Below are 12,788 nucleotides of genomic sequence, written 5' to 3' on the forward strand. Positions count from 1 at the left end.
CAAGATGTCCGAGGAACTGGACCTCCCGCAACCAAAACTCGTACTTTGAGAACTTGGCGTACAGTCGTTCTCTTCTCAGGACTCCCAATAACTCTCGCACATGCTCCTCATGCTGCTCTCGGGTCTTGGAATACACCAAGATATCATCTATAAACACTATGACCGAGCGGTCAAGCATCGGTCTGCCGACCAGATTCATCAGGTCCATAAACACTGTTGGTGCGTTGGTGAGCCCAAACGGCATCACCACGAACTCATAATGTCCATAACGAGTTCGGAACGTGGTCTTCTCCACGTCCTCCTATCTGACCCTGACCTAATGATACCCAGACCTCAAATCTATCTTGGAAAACCAGATGCGCCCTGCAACCAATCGAAGACTTTGTCTATCCTCGGGAGTGGGTAACGATTCTTCACCGTTAACTTGTTCAACTCCCAGTAATCATTACACATCCGGCGCGAACCATCCTTCTTCCGGACAAAAAGAATCGGCGCTCCCCATGGAGAACTGCTAGGCCGAATGAACTGCTTGCCCAGCAATTCCTGTAGCTGCGACGACAGCTCCTGCATCTCTGGTGGCTCCAATCAGTACGGCGCCTTAGCGATAGGGGACGCACCTGGCACCAGGTCGATCCTGAACTCGACCTGCCTCTCTGGTGGTATCCCTGGCAACTCCTACGGAAACACATTTGCAAACTCCCTGACTACTGGTATGTCGGAAACCGAATTCTGGTCCCTGACTCGCGTATTTACCACATATGCTAGATAACCCATACACCCATGCTGAATGTACTGTCGAGCCCTGACAGTTGAACAAAACCTTGATCCTACTCTGGTGCCCTCACCATATACAACCAGTTCTCCCCCACTAGGGGTTCGAACCACCACTCACTGACCCTCGCAATCAATCATAGCACCGAACTGACTGAGCCAATCCATGCCCACAATCACGCACACCTCCCCCATGGGGATCAGAATCAAATCTATCAGAAATCACACTCCGAAAATCTCCAAATCACACCCTTGATAAACCGAAGAAGCAGAAACCCCGTGTTCATTGGCGATAGACACTCGCAATGGACACTCTAACTCGCCCACTGGTGCACAGAACTCCCAACTAAACGACTGAGATATGAAGGAACGACTCGCCCCCGAGTCAAATAAGACCAAAGTAGACAAAGAGTTCACCAAAAACGTACCTAATTACAGGTATAAGAGATAAGCATACAACAGGTAAAGAAAACGAGACGAGGATAGAAACATACCAGCAACCACATCTGGCACTGCTCTGGCCTCCTCTGTCGTAAGTTGGAAAGCACGACCCTGAACCTTCGGAGGCTCTGCCCTGACAGGTATCCCATCTGTGTTCCTCAAAGTAGCCGGTGATGCAGCCTGCATCGGTTTGGCGGCAAGAAGTGGACAGTTGGCCTTCATGTGGCCAACCTAATCATAGTGATAGCATAACCTCACACCCTGAACTAGGGCGTCCTGGCGAAAATCCTTCGTGTAATGCCCCTCCTTGCCACTCTTGTGGCACCCACTACCAACCCGACATACACCAGAATGACCCTTGCCACACTTTCCACAAGTGCGGCCCTGCTGGCCCCCGATCCTAGTATCAGCGGTCTTAGACCGCTTCGGCGTCGGCTACGACTGTATCGGGGCTGGCCGCTGCTCCCTCATCTACAGCTCAATCTCCAACTCCCGCCGTCTGGCGGCCTCCTGCAACTCCAAAAGAGTATCACATCGTTGGGTAGATACAAACTGTCGGATATCAGTCTTGAGCATACTCAGATAACGGGTCATCTGAGACTGCTCGGAAGCAAACTCTGGGATGAACATCGCCCGCTCAATGAACATACAGGTGATCTCTGTCACCGACTCCCCATCCTGTCTCAAACTCAAAAACTCTTGTGCCAAATGTTCCCGCTCAACCCGTGGAATGTAACGGGTGCGGAACATATCTTTGAACTGTTCCCAAGTAACAGCAGCTCTCTTATCATCAGTGTATGCCCCAGTCGCAAGTCTCCACCAGTCCTTGGCCCCGTACCTAAGAAGGTTCATAGCACACCTGAACTTCTGGTCAGCAGGACACGAGCAGGTGAAGAAACACCCCGCCACATCTAAAACCCATCTCATAGCCTTGATGGGATCCTGCGTCCCATCAAAATTAGGTGGCTTCGTGTTATCGAAGTCCCTGTACTGAAAACCCCTACCAACTCCTCCCCCTGCCGCAGATACAGTTGATGCAGCTGATGCGGTGGCTGTCTCTGCAAGGGCTACGTAGCGCTCATCAAAATACTCCACCATGGCGGTCTTAATCGACCCAAACATTTCTGGAAATTCGGCCAAGAACAACGCAGCAACCTCATCGTACAGAATCTCTCAGATCTTGTCATCCATCTCATCTGGCCTCATTTGGCTGATAGTCCCGGGCGCTGTCAGTGTCCCTTGTCCGCCTTCTCCTGATCCTGATCCCGAACCGGATCCAGTCACAAAGCGCCTGGTCATCACCATTATGAAACATAACACCAGGTGTCAGATAACTCATACAAATAACTAGGAACCAACTCCCGATAAAACCCTAGGGGTTGTGACTTCCTTGTTACGCGTATGGGTCATGTGTTTTCAGTAGTACGAGCCCATACTACCTTCCACACCTACCCATATTTGTCCCAAGTATCATCACAACGCCCTAACAACACACACATAATCATATCGAGCACTCAAGCCTCACTCCTAAAGGAAGGCTAGATGCCTCGAAGTCGGCGGACTCATCCTAACAACATATCCACCCACGAAACTTCCACCAACTCTGTAGCACTATTGTATGCTAGCCATACATAATGTTGGACCCTATATACTTTCGAATATTCAATCCTACCCTAAGCTCCCAATCAAACAAGAACAGAACATAAGGCCAAATTAAACATTCTCGGGCTATAAGATCTTAATTATGTATAGCCGTGACGCATAAATTATCAGAGTTTTCCCAGAAACATAAACATAATAAGAGGAGCTGTAAGATCACACCTTTGCCTTGCCGCGATCCCTTGATGTACCTGAAACAATAAACTAAAACTGTAAGCCCGAAAGCTTAGTGAGTTACCCCCAAAATACCGATGCACATACAGTCCACATAACCATGTCAACGATAACATATCATAACAAACTGAACAGAACAGCACGTAACTGGTCCACAACTCTACAGACTGGAATACCCTTGGGCCCACAGTGTGAGTCTGGAATGCCTACCACGCCCTCATCTCACATCTGGATTGCCACCGATCCCTCAATACGAGTCTGGAATGCCTACCGGGCCCTCAGCTCGTATATGGAATGCTCCCGAGTCCTCAGTATGAGTCTGGAATGCCTACCAGGCCCTTAGCTCATATCTGGAATACTTTAGGGTTTGTTGGCTACCGCATGGAGCAGTACAACCACAACCCAACCCACATAACATATAACATAACTACTGAGCATGAAATAATCATATAACATCACAGGTAGTCCTACAGGTCTACCTAACTGGCATAACAACTAGCATGCAACATATACTCATACTCAACATGTAACACTACTAGGATAACATAACCAAAGGGTCGGCCTTGGTTCCTTATACCCCTTAGTATAGTGAGGATAACTCACCTCGTAGATGTCAACTCGGTAGATAATCCCAACTCTTCGATCACTTGCCAAGGATTCCACCACCTATTACCATAGTACGAATATACTCCTAAGTCCTCATCCTTACAAAGTACTCCATAAACCAACTAGTTAACCCATGGTCAAAGTCAAAGTCCTCAGTCAAGGTCAACAGTCCACATTGACCTCAAATTGCCGAGTACGCTCGGCTACTCGCCGAGTTCCTTGAAGAACATTCCAACTCGCCGAGTCATCGGAGTGACTCGTCGAGTTCCTTCGATTCTCGATCAAACTTTAAGGCCACCCATCGAGTTTCCTCCTTGCAACTCGACGGATACACACGCATACATACCCTAGAGAAAACTCATCCGACTCACCGAGTTGTTCTTCAACTCGTCGAGTCTTATGGCAATCTTCATTGGACTCGCCGAGTTGTTCATCCAGCTCGTCGAGTTCTCGGCCATCTTCATATGACTCGCTGAATCAACCTTGCGACTCGCTGAGTCCATTCATTCCCTTTTCCATACAGAGTTGTTTTGAGCCATGTAGTGGCTCCAAATCACAGATCCAAGCTTCTACGGCATGCTTATCACGTAAAGTTGCAAACTTTATGTGCATGCAAGGTTCTAAAGGCCCTAAATGACCAATCTATGCTTCCAATGGAGCTTTACACCTTAGGAGAGTCGCATTCTTGCACAAGCTGGAAACTTTATGTACTAAGAAGCCCAAAGGAGCTCAGTTCTAAACTTACAACTTCTAATCTGAGGTTGCAAAGGAGAATAGCTTCCAATCACACTATGAAAACCCTAGAATTTGCCCAAAAAGGGGATCTAGAATGAATGAGGTTAGGTTAATGATTTATACCTTCCAGAAGATGCTAACTACAATAGATTTCAGGTCCTTCAAGCTCCTTGCTTCTGAATGCTTGATCTCCAAGCTCTTTTCTCCAAGAAAATCCTCCTCCAAGCTTAAGAATGCACAAAAGAAGCTCACACATGATTAGGGTTTTAGAGGGGAAAGAAGCAGTGAAGGGGAGGCTGGGGGGATGGCCAATAATCCTTTAAGTAGGGTGAAATACCCCGAAATTTAGGGTTTCATCTGCCAGCTCCTACTCGTCGAGTCCCTTTATGGATTCGGCAAGTAGGTCACTAAGTGTGCGATCCCACCTCGCTGCTACTCGACAAGTAGGGCACTCTTAACTCGTCGATTAGGACTTAAAACCAAAGAAATTTGTACTTAAATCAATACATGATAATCGGGGCATTACATCCGTCGTTGGATCGATCATGTATGCTATGAAATGTACTCGCCCTGATGTGGCTTTTGATTTGGGCATGGTTAGTCGATATTAGGGAAATCTGGGTAAAGCTCATTGGATAGCGGTTAAGAACATCCTTAAGTATTTGCAAAGGACTAAGGACTGGGTCCTTATGCTTGGTGGTAGTGATGAATTAAGAGTTACTGGGTATAGTGATGCCAGATTTCAGAGAGACAGAGACAACTTCCGTTCTAAATCTAGTCGGGTGTTTACCCTTGATGGAGGAGCAGTGACTTGGAAAAGTTCCAAGCAAGAAATTGTGGTTGATTCAACATGCGAATCAGAGTATATAGGTGTGAGTGAAGAATCGAAGGAGGCTATATGGTTAAAGAACTTCATTCGAGATCTTAGAGTTGTACCAGCCAATAAGGAGCCAATGGAGATTTTCTGCGATAATGAAGGAGTGGTTGCCTTGACCAAGGAACCAAGAGATCATGATAGATCAAGACATATCTACAGAAAATATCACTTTATCAGACATCATGTAGAAGAAGGAAGCCTCGTTGTTAAGAGGATATCATCAGAAGAGAATCATGTCGATCCCCTCATAAAGGGTCTTAATAGGATTAAGCATGTTCAGCATGCAAGGAGCATTGGTATGAAGGATGACTGTAACAACGTAAAAATTTAAAACAATTTTTACATTTTTCAAACAATTCATGTATCATACAAATCATCTCAAAACTCGAGTGTCTAAAATGTTTTCATGATAAAACATAACCCAGAATCTCAACTATAAATCTCCTATCAGTGTATACAGATCATGTCGGCGCCTTCCCGCGATCCTCGCTAGTACTTGAAACACATATCACAAACACTATAAGCATAAATGCTTAGTGAGTTCCCCAAAATACACATACATCACATAATGCCACTCGAGGCTATAACACGGTTTGAACCTACGGTCAATGTGTCTCAGTGGGACCCTCTAGTCCCATAGCTCGTTGGACCTTCCGATCCGGTCTAATCGAGGACCCTTTGGCCTCATGAGTCGTTGGACCCTCTGGTCCGGTCTACATAACACATAGCATCCATATAACACAATACACATAAATCTCAAACATACACATACACCTAGGACCCTCCGGTCTGCACATAAATACCTCTCAAGGTAATGTATAGTGAGAAGACTCACCTCGTATGATGTCTAGTAACTCATGTGCTCGATATCCCCGAACTCGAACAATGACCTAGCTCCCACCTAATTACAATAAGTAATTATCTCAAATCAATAACGTCTCTCAAGGCTAGGCCCAAACCCCTTTCTATGATCTCTCAGAAGGGGAAAAGACCATTTACCCCTCCAATGGTCCAAATGTCCAATTATTGACCAAACCCTAAAAGTCAACAAAGGGCAGTATGCGGTGCGTACCCCGGCTTATCTAGAATCGGGGATCTCAACCCCTACACTGCACGTTCTAGGATTTACGCCCAGCGTAAGTCCCAGTTTCATACTCTTAATGGTTTTTAGTCTGAAACGGTTAAGACACAAGCTCATATTCTAGATCTAGTCCTTCTAAAGCCTCTTAACCCATAAAGTCGAAGCCTTTAAGCCTTTGCATGGCTGTAAAGGTCACTAATCACTTCAAACTCTTATCCTCTTTCCTTATTAAGCCCTTATCTAATGCATGACTCAATGTTAACGATCAAGATTGGATTTTTATGGATTTACAACACATTTTATACTGAAATGGAGTAGATCAAGGCTTATGGAGACCATTTACTCATAAAGTCTCCAACTTTGGGACAAAAACCCTAAAAATGACCCAATATGCACAAATCCAAAAAGGTTCAGAAAGCTTTGAGCTTTTTACCTCCAAATGATGCTCCAACCTCTGTAAAGCTTAGATCCAAGGCTTGTACTTTAACTCTAGCTTCTAAAATGGTCCTTCTTCTCTTCAAAATCCCACAAGAATACTTTATCAAACTCAAACACACACACACACACCGGCTCAAGAACGAGGGTTGGATCTTTTATGGTTTCACTCACTGGAAATGGTGGTTGGGATGGAGGCCATAGCATTCCTTTTATAGTGCTCAAGTCTCATTTAGGGTTTCATATCTGAGCCCAGTACGCCCAGCGTACTGGGTAGCATCCGTATCAAGAGTAAGTGCATGAGTACGCCCAGCATACTCATTTGCTACAATATTCTTCCATGGACTAGTTTTGACAACTTGGAAAAGAAGAGGGATTAAATAGCAATACCTGATTTCTAGGTGTTACAATTCTCCCCCGCTAGAATCATACTTCGCCCCCGAAGTCTCACTCTGTAAATAACTCTGGATGCTGCTCCCGCATCTCCAACTCTGGCTCCCATGTCAGCTCGGATCCTCTTCGATGTTGCCACTGGACCTGAACCAGAGGCACCTCCTTGTTCCTCAAAACCTTGATCTTCTGATCCAAGATCACAATCGGCCTCTCAATGTAATTCAAGCTTGCATCCACCTGAATATCCTCTAGCGGCACTACTACCATCTCATCGGCTATACATTTCCTCAATTGGGATATGTGGAAAGTATCATGAATCTGGCTCAACTCCGTAGGTAGCTCTAAATGATAAGCTAACCTGCCCACTCTAGTTGTCACACTGAAAGGACCAATGTATCGGGTCCCCAGCTTGCCCTTCTTCCTCAATCGGATCACTCCTTTCCAAGGAGATACCTTCAGGAGTACAAAGTCTCCGACCTGGAACTCGAGCTCGGATCACCGCCTATCCGCATAATTCTTCTGGCGGCTCTGGCCTATCAGTAACCTCTGTCTGACCTGTTGTATCTGCCCAGTCATCTTAAGCACTATCTCAATGCTACCCATCACTTGTTGCCCTACCTCCCCCCAGCAGATAGGGGTCCGACACCTCCTCCCATATAAAATCTCAAAAGGAGGCATACCAATGCTCGACTGGTGGTTGTTGTTATAAGAAAACTCATCCAAAGGTAGATGGGTGTCCCAACTTCCACCAAAGTCCATAACACATGCTCGAAGCATGTCCTTGAGCATCTGGATCGTCTGCTCACTCTGTCCATCCGTCTGTGGGTGGTAAGCAGTACTGAAGTACAATCTCGTACCCAACTCCTCATGGAACTTCTTTCAGAACCTGGAAGTGAAACGTACATCTCGATCTTACACAATCGAGATCGGCACTCCATGCCGCGACACCACCTCTCTCACATATATCTCTGCCATCCTCTCTGCAGAAGAGCTCTCACTGATAGCAAGGAAGTGAGCGCTCTTCGTCAGCCAATCCACAATCACCCAAATTGCATCAAGACCCCTCGCGGTCCTCGGCAATTTGGTGATGAAATCAATAGAAATATGTTCCCACTTCCAATGGAGAACCTCTAGCGGTTGCAACTTGCCATGCGAACGTTGGTGCTCGGCCTTAACCCGACGACAGGTCAAGCACCTGTCTACAACCCACGCAACATCCGTCTTCATACAAGGCCACCAGTAATCTCTCTTTAGATCCAAATACATCTTAGTGGCCCAGGGATGGATCGAAAATCTCGACCTGTGCACCTCCTCCATTAATATGCTACGTGCCCCGCCCATAAACGGCACCCAAATCTGGCTGTGAAAGGTTATAAACCATCGGCTATCAGTAATAAACTCGGATACCTGCCCAATCACGTGCTCTCTCTTGCGGTTCTCCGCCTCACAGCCTCTGCCTGGGCCTCTCGGATGGTATCCAATACCGAAGTCATCACCGTCATCCTCATACATATATCTCATATCGGGGCACTCTTCGCCATATGGCTCAAAGCATCGGCTACAACGTTAGCCTTGCCCAGGTAGTACATGATCTCACAGTCATAGTCTTTCACCACATCCAACCATCTCCTCTGGCGCGTATTCAGGTTGGGCTGATCCATCAGATACTTCAAACTCTTGTGGTCCGTGTATATGGTACACCGAACCCCATACAAATAATGGCGCCATATCTTGAGGACGAACACCACTGCTCCCAACTCCAAATCGTGGGTGGGATACCTCGTCTCATGAGGCTTCATCTGCCTCGATGCGTATGCTATCATGTGCCCTCTCTGCATAAGCACCGCACCCATCCCCGATATAGATGTGTCACACTACACTACAAAATCCTCCATTCCATCCGGAAGGGCTAACACTGGGGCTTCGTACAATCTCTGGCGAAGAGTCTTGAATGAGGTCTACTGCTCGAGACCCCAAGAAAAAGCAATGCCCTTCCAGGTCAATCTGGTGAGGGGAACGGCAATCTTGGAGAAATCCTTGATAAATCTTTGATAGTAGCCGGCCAAACCCAGAAAATTCCTGATCTTAGTGGGGGATCTCGGCACCTCCCAACTCATAACAGCCTCAATCTTGGCCGGATCGACCGATATCCCATTCTGATTAACGAGAAGTCCCAAGAACTAGATCTCTCATAACCAAAAATCACACTTGGAGAATTTGGCATAAAGCATCTTCGATCTCAATACCCCAAGAATCTCCATCAGATGCTCCTCATGTTGCTCTCTGGATCTCGAATACACTAGAATATCGTCGATGAAGACAATCACCGATCAATCCAACATCGGTCTGCATACACGGTTCATGAGATTCATGAATGTTGTTGGTGCATTGGTGAGCCCAAAAGGCATCACCATGAACTTGTAATGCCCATAACGAGTCCTAAACGCCGTCTTCTGGATATCCTCATCCCGCACCCTCATCTGGTGATATCCAAACCTCAAGTCTATCTTGGAGGACCAAGAAGCACCCTGCAACTGATCGAATAGATCATCGATCCTCGGAAGTGGATAACGGTTCTTGACCGTCAACTTGTTCAACTCTCGGTAATCAATGCACATCCGGTGTGAACCATCCTTCTTTTTGATGAAAAGGATCGGCGCTCCCCACGGCGAGCTACTCGTTCGGATGAATCCCTTCCCCAACAGCTCCTAAAGTTGCGAGGATAACTCATGCATATATGGTGGCGCAAGGCGATAGGGTGCCTTGGCAATAGGCGCCGCCCCAGAACCAAATCTATGCGAAACTCCACCTGCCTCTCGGGAGGCATACCCGGCAACTCTTCGGGGAAAACATTTGGAAACTCTCGACTATCGGAACCTCACCGACAGAACTCGGCCTCTCTACGGCAACTCGTGTATCCATCACATAGGCTACAAACCCTCTACAGCCCTGCTGTAGACTCTGTCTCGCTCTGGCAACCAAGCAAAATGCTGACCCAAATCGGGTGCCCTCGCCATACACCGTAAGTACTCCCCCACTAGGGTCTTGTATGGTCACCAACTGACGCTCAGAGTCGATAACAGCTCCAAATCGGCTCAACCAGTCCATGCCCACGATGACACAGACACCCCCCATTGCAATCGGTACCATATCTATCGGGAACTCAACACCGAAAATCTCAAGTACACATCCTCGAATCACATCAGTAGCATACACCGCTCTCTCGTCAGCTATAGAAACTCGCAGAGGTCGACTCAACGCCTCTCGTCGGATACTGATGTGCTAGCTAAACGCTAATGACACGAAAGATTGACTCGCACCCGAGTCAAATAACACTAAAGCAGGTACAGAACTCACAAGAAAAGTACCAATGCATATCACAATATAAGAACAATATATCAAGCTCGGTGTAAGTAAATAAAAGAATAAATACCAGCCACGACATCGGGCGCTGCGCGGACCTCCTCCACTGTCAACTGAAAGGCTCTCCTGCGAGCCTTCGGTGCCTCGGCCTTCACTGGTCGGGCCTAGGTGACTCTAGCAGCAGTAGGTGCAAATCCCTGTATTTATCCCTAAAGTAGTTGTGGACACTCAGCCTTCTGATGGCCGGTCTAGTTGCAGTGGAAGCAAACTGCAAACCCCTTGGGGCAATCCCTCGCAAAATGCCCATCCTTGCCACACTTGTAGCACACCCCCGTCATGCACACTCCCTCATGGCTCTTTCCGCACTTCCCACAAGTGTGGCCCTTCGGTCCTCCTGATCTCGAATCAGCGGGCTTTGCTCGCTTGGCTGCCGGCTGATACTAAGTCGGCCGCCTGTCCCTTCTCTGAGACTCGGCCTCCTCCCTGGCCTGAGTCTCTAGCTCGATCTCCCTCTTTCGGGAGTTTTCCTGGAGCTCGAAAAATGTCCGGTATGTCAAGTTCGCCACGAACTCACGAATTTCTCTACTCAGTATGCTCAGATATCTACTCATGCGTGACTGCTCAGTAGACACATGCTCAGGGAAAAACAACGCCCTCTCGTGAAACATCCGTGTAATCACAGTCACGGACTCCGTCCCCTGCTTGAGGGATAAGAACTCCTGAGCTATCCGTTCCCTCTCCACAGGGGAACAGACTCATCTCAGAACATGGTGGTGAACTTCTCCCAGGTCACCGTTGTAATCTCTGCAAGAGTAAAGTCAGTCGTCACAAACTTCCACCAATCCTTCGCTCCTAAGCAAAGCTAGTTCAGCGCGAACCGTACCCTCAGATGCTCCGGACAAGAACAGGTGTAGAAGCATCCCTTAATGTCAGAGATCAACCTCATCGCGAATATCGGATCCTGAGTCCTGTCAAACTCTGGTGGCTTCGTGTTGCTGAACTCTCAGTACAGCAACGAGTCACCCACCTACGGCCTCATAGCAGCGACAGCCGCAGTGGCTGCAGCAGCAGCTGCCTCAGTCAGAGCAGCATATCACTCGTCGAATGTCTCAATCAGCATGGTCTTGATAGACCCGAACATCTCTGGTATCTCAGCTCGGATGGCGGCGGCCACCTTCTCGTGAATCATCCTACAGATCTCCTCATCACTAGTACCACTGGTCCCACTGCCTCCTGGGTTGTGGCACGTCCCCACCATGATGACTCTGAAATACGACATAAAATAATCAGAGACTCGATCGATATTTCTCACACTCGATCAACCGTTCCTACTTGTTCCTTAGCACTCTAATGATTCCTTCTTGGAATGTTTACCGATCTGGTGCTTTCAGTAGTACAGGCCCAATATTACCTTCCACACCGTATCCGTATCCACACCAAGTCCTCCTCCTAGGATCCCAATTCTCAAGTACTCTATACTCCCTGAATTCAGCCTACTCTCAAGCAGACTTCTCACAAGCTACTCTCTACTACCTACATGCACTCAGAGCAACTCATAGCAGCACAAACTCCTAGGCTAAGGCATCACATATCAGGCCACCGTACTCCTAAAATATGATTTACCTAACCTACTCTAGCATGCATAGCACATCACATAAATCTCATAACACATAATGTAAGGGTATTTTGGGAAATCACCGTTCGGGTGCTGGCTGATCGTACACACTGCTCCTTCTTGCTCTTCTCAAAATCTTTTGCTTTTTTTTTGAAAAATTGTTTCTTTTATGAAAGATTGTCTCGAATCCTCAGTTTGAGTTCAAATACGCCCGAAGGTGCATCCGAATCCCTCAAACCAAGGCTCTGATACCAACTTGTAACAACGTAAAAATTTAAAACAATTTTTCCATTTTTCAAACAATTCATGTCTCATACAAATCATCTCAAAACTTAAGTGTCTCAAATTTTTTCACGATAAAACATAACCCAGAATCTCAACTACAAATCCCCTATCAGTTTGTACAGATCATGTCGGCGCCTTCCCGCGATTATCGCTAGTACCTGAAACACATATCACAAACACGGTAAGCATAAATGCTTAGTTAGTTCCCCAAAATACACATACATCACATAATGCCACTCGAGGCTATAACACAGTTTGACTCTCCGGTTAATGTGTCTCAGCGGGACCCTCCAGTCTCGTAGCTCGTTGGACCTTCCGGTCCGGTCTAGCTCGTTGGAGCCTTAGGTCCGCTC

This window comes from Lactuca serriola, chromosome 9, assembly GCF_051521515.1.
Source record: "Lactuca serriola cultivar US96UC23 chromosome 9, Lser_US96UC23_V15, whole genome shotgun sequence".
NCBI lineage: Eukaryota > Viridiplantae > Streptophyta > Magnoliopsida > Asterales > Asteraceae > Lactuca > Lactuca serriola.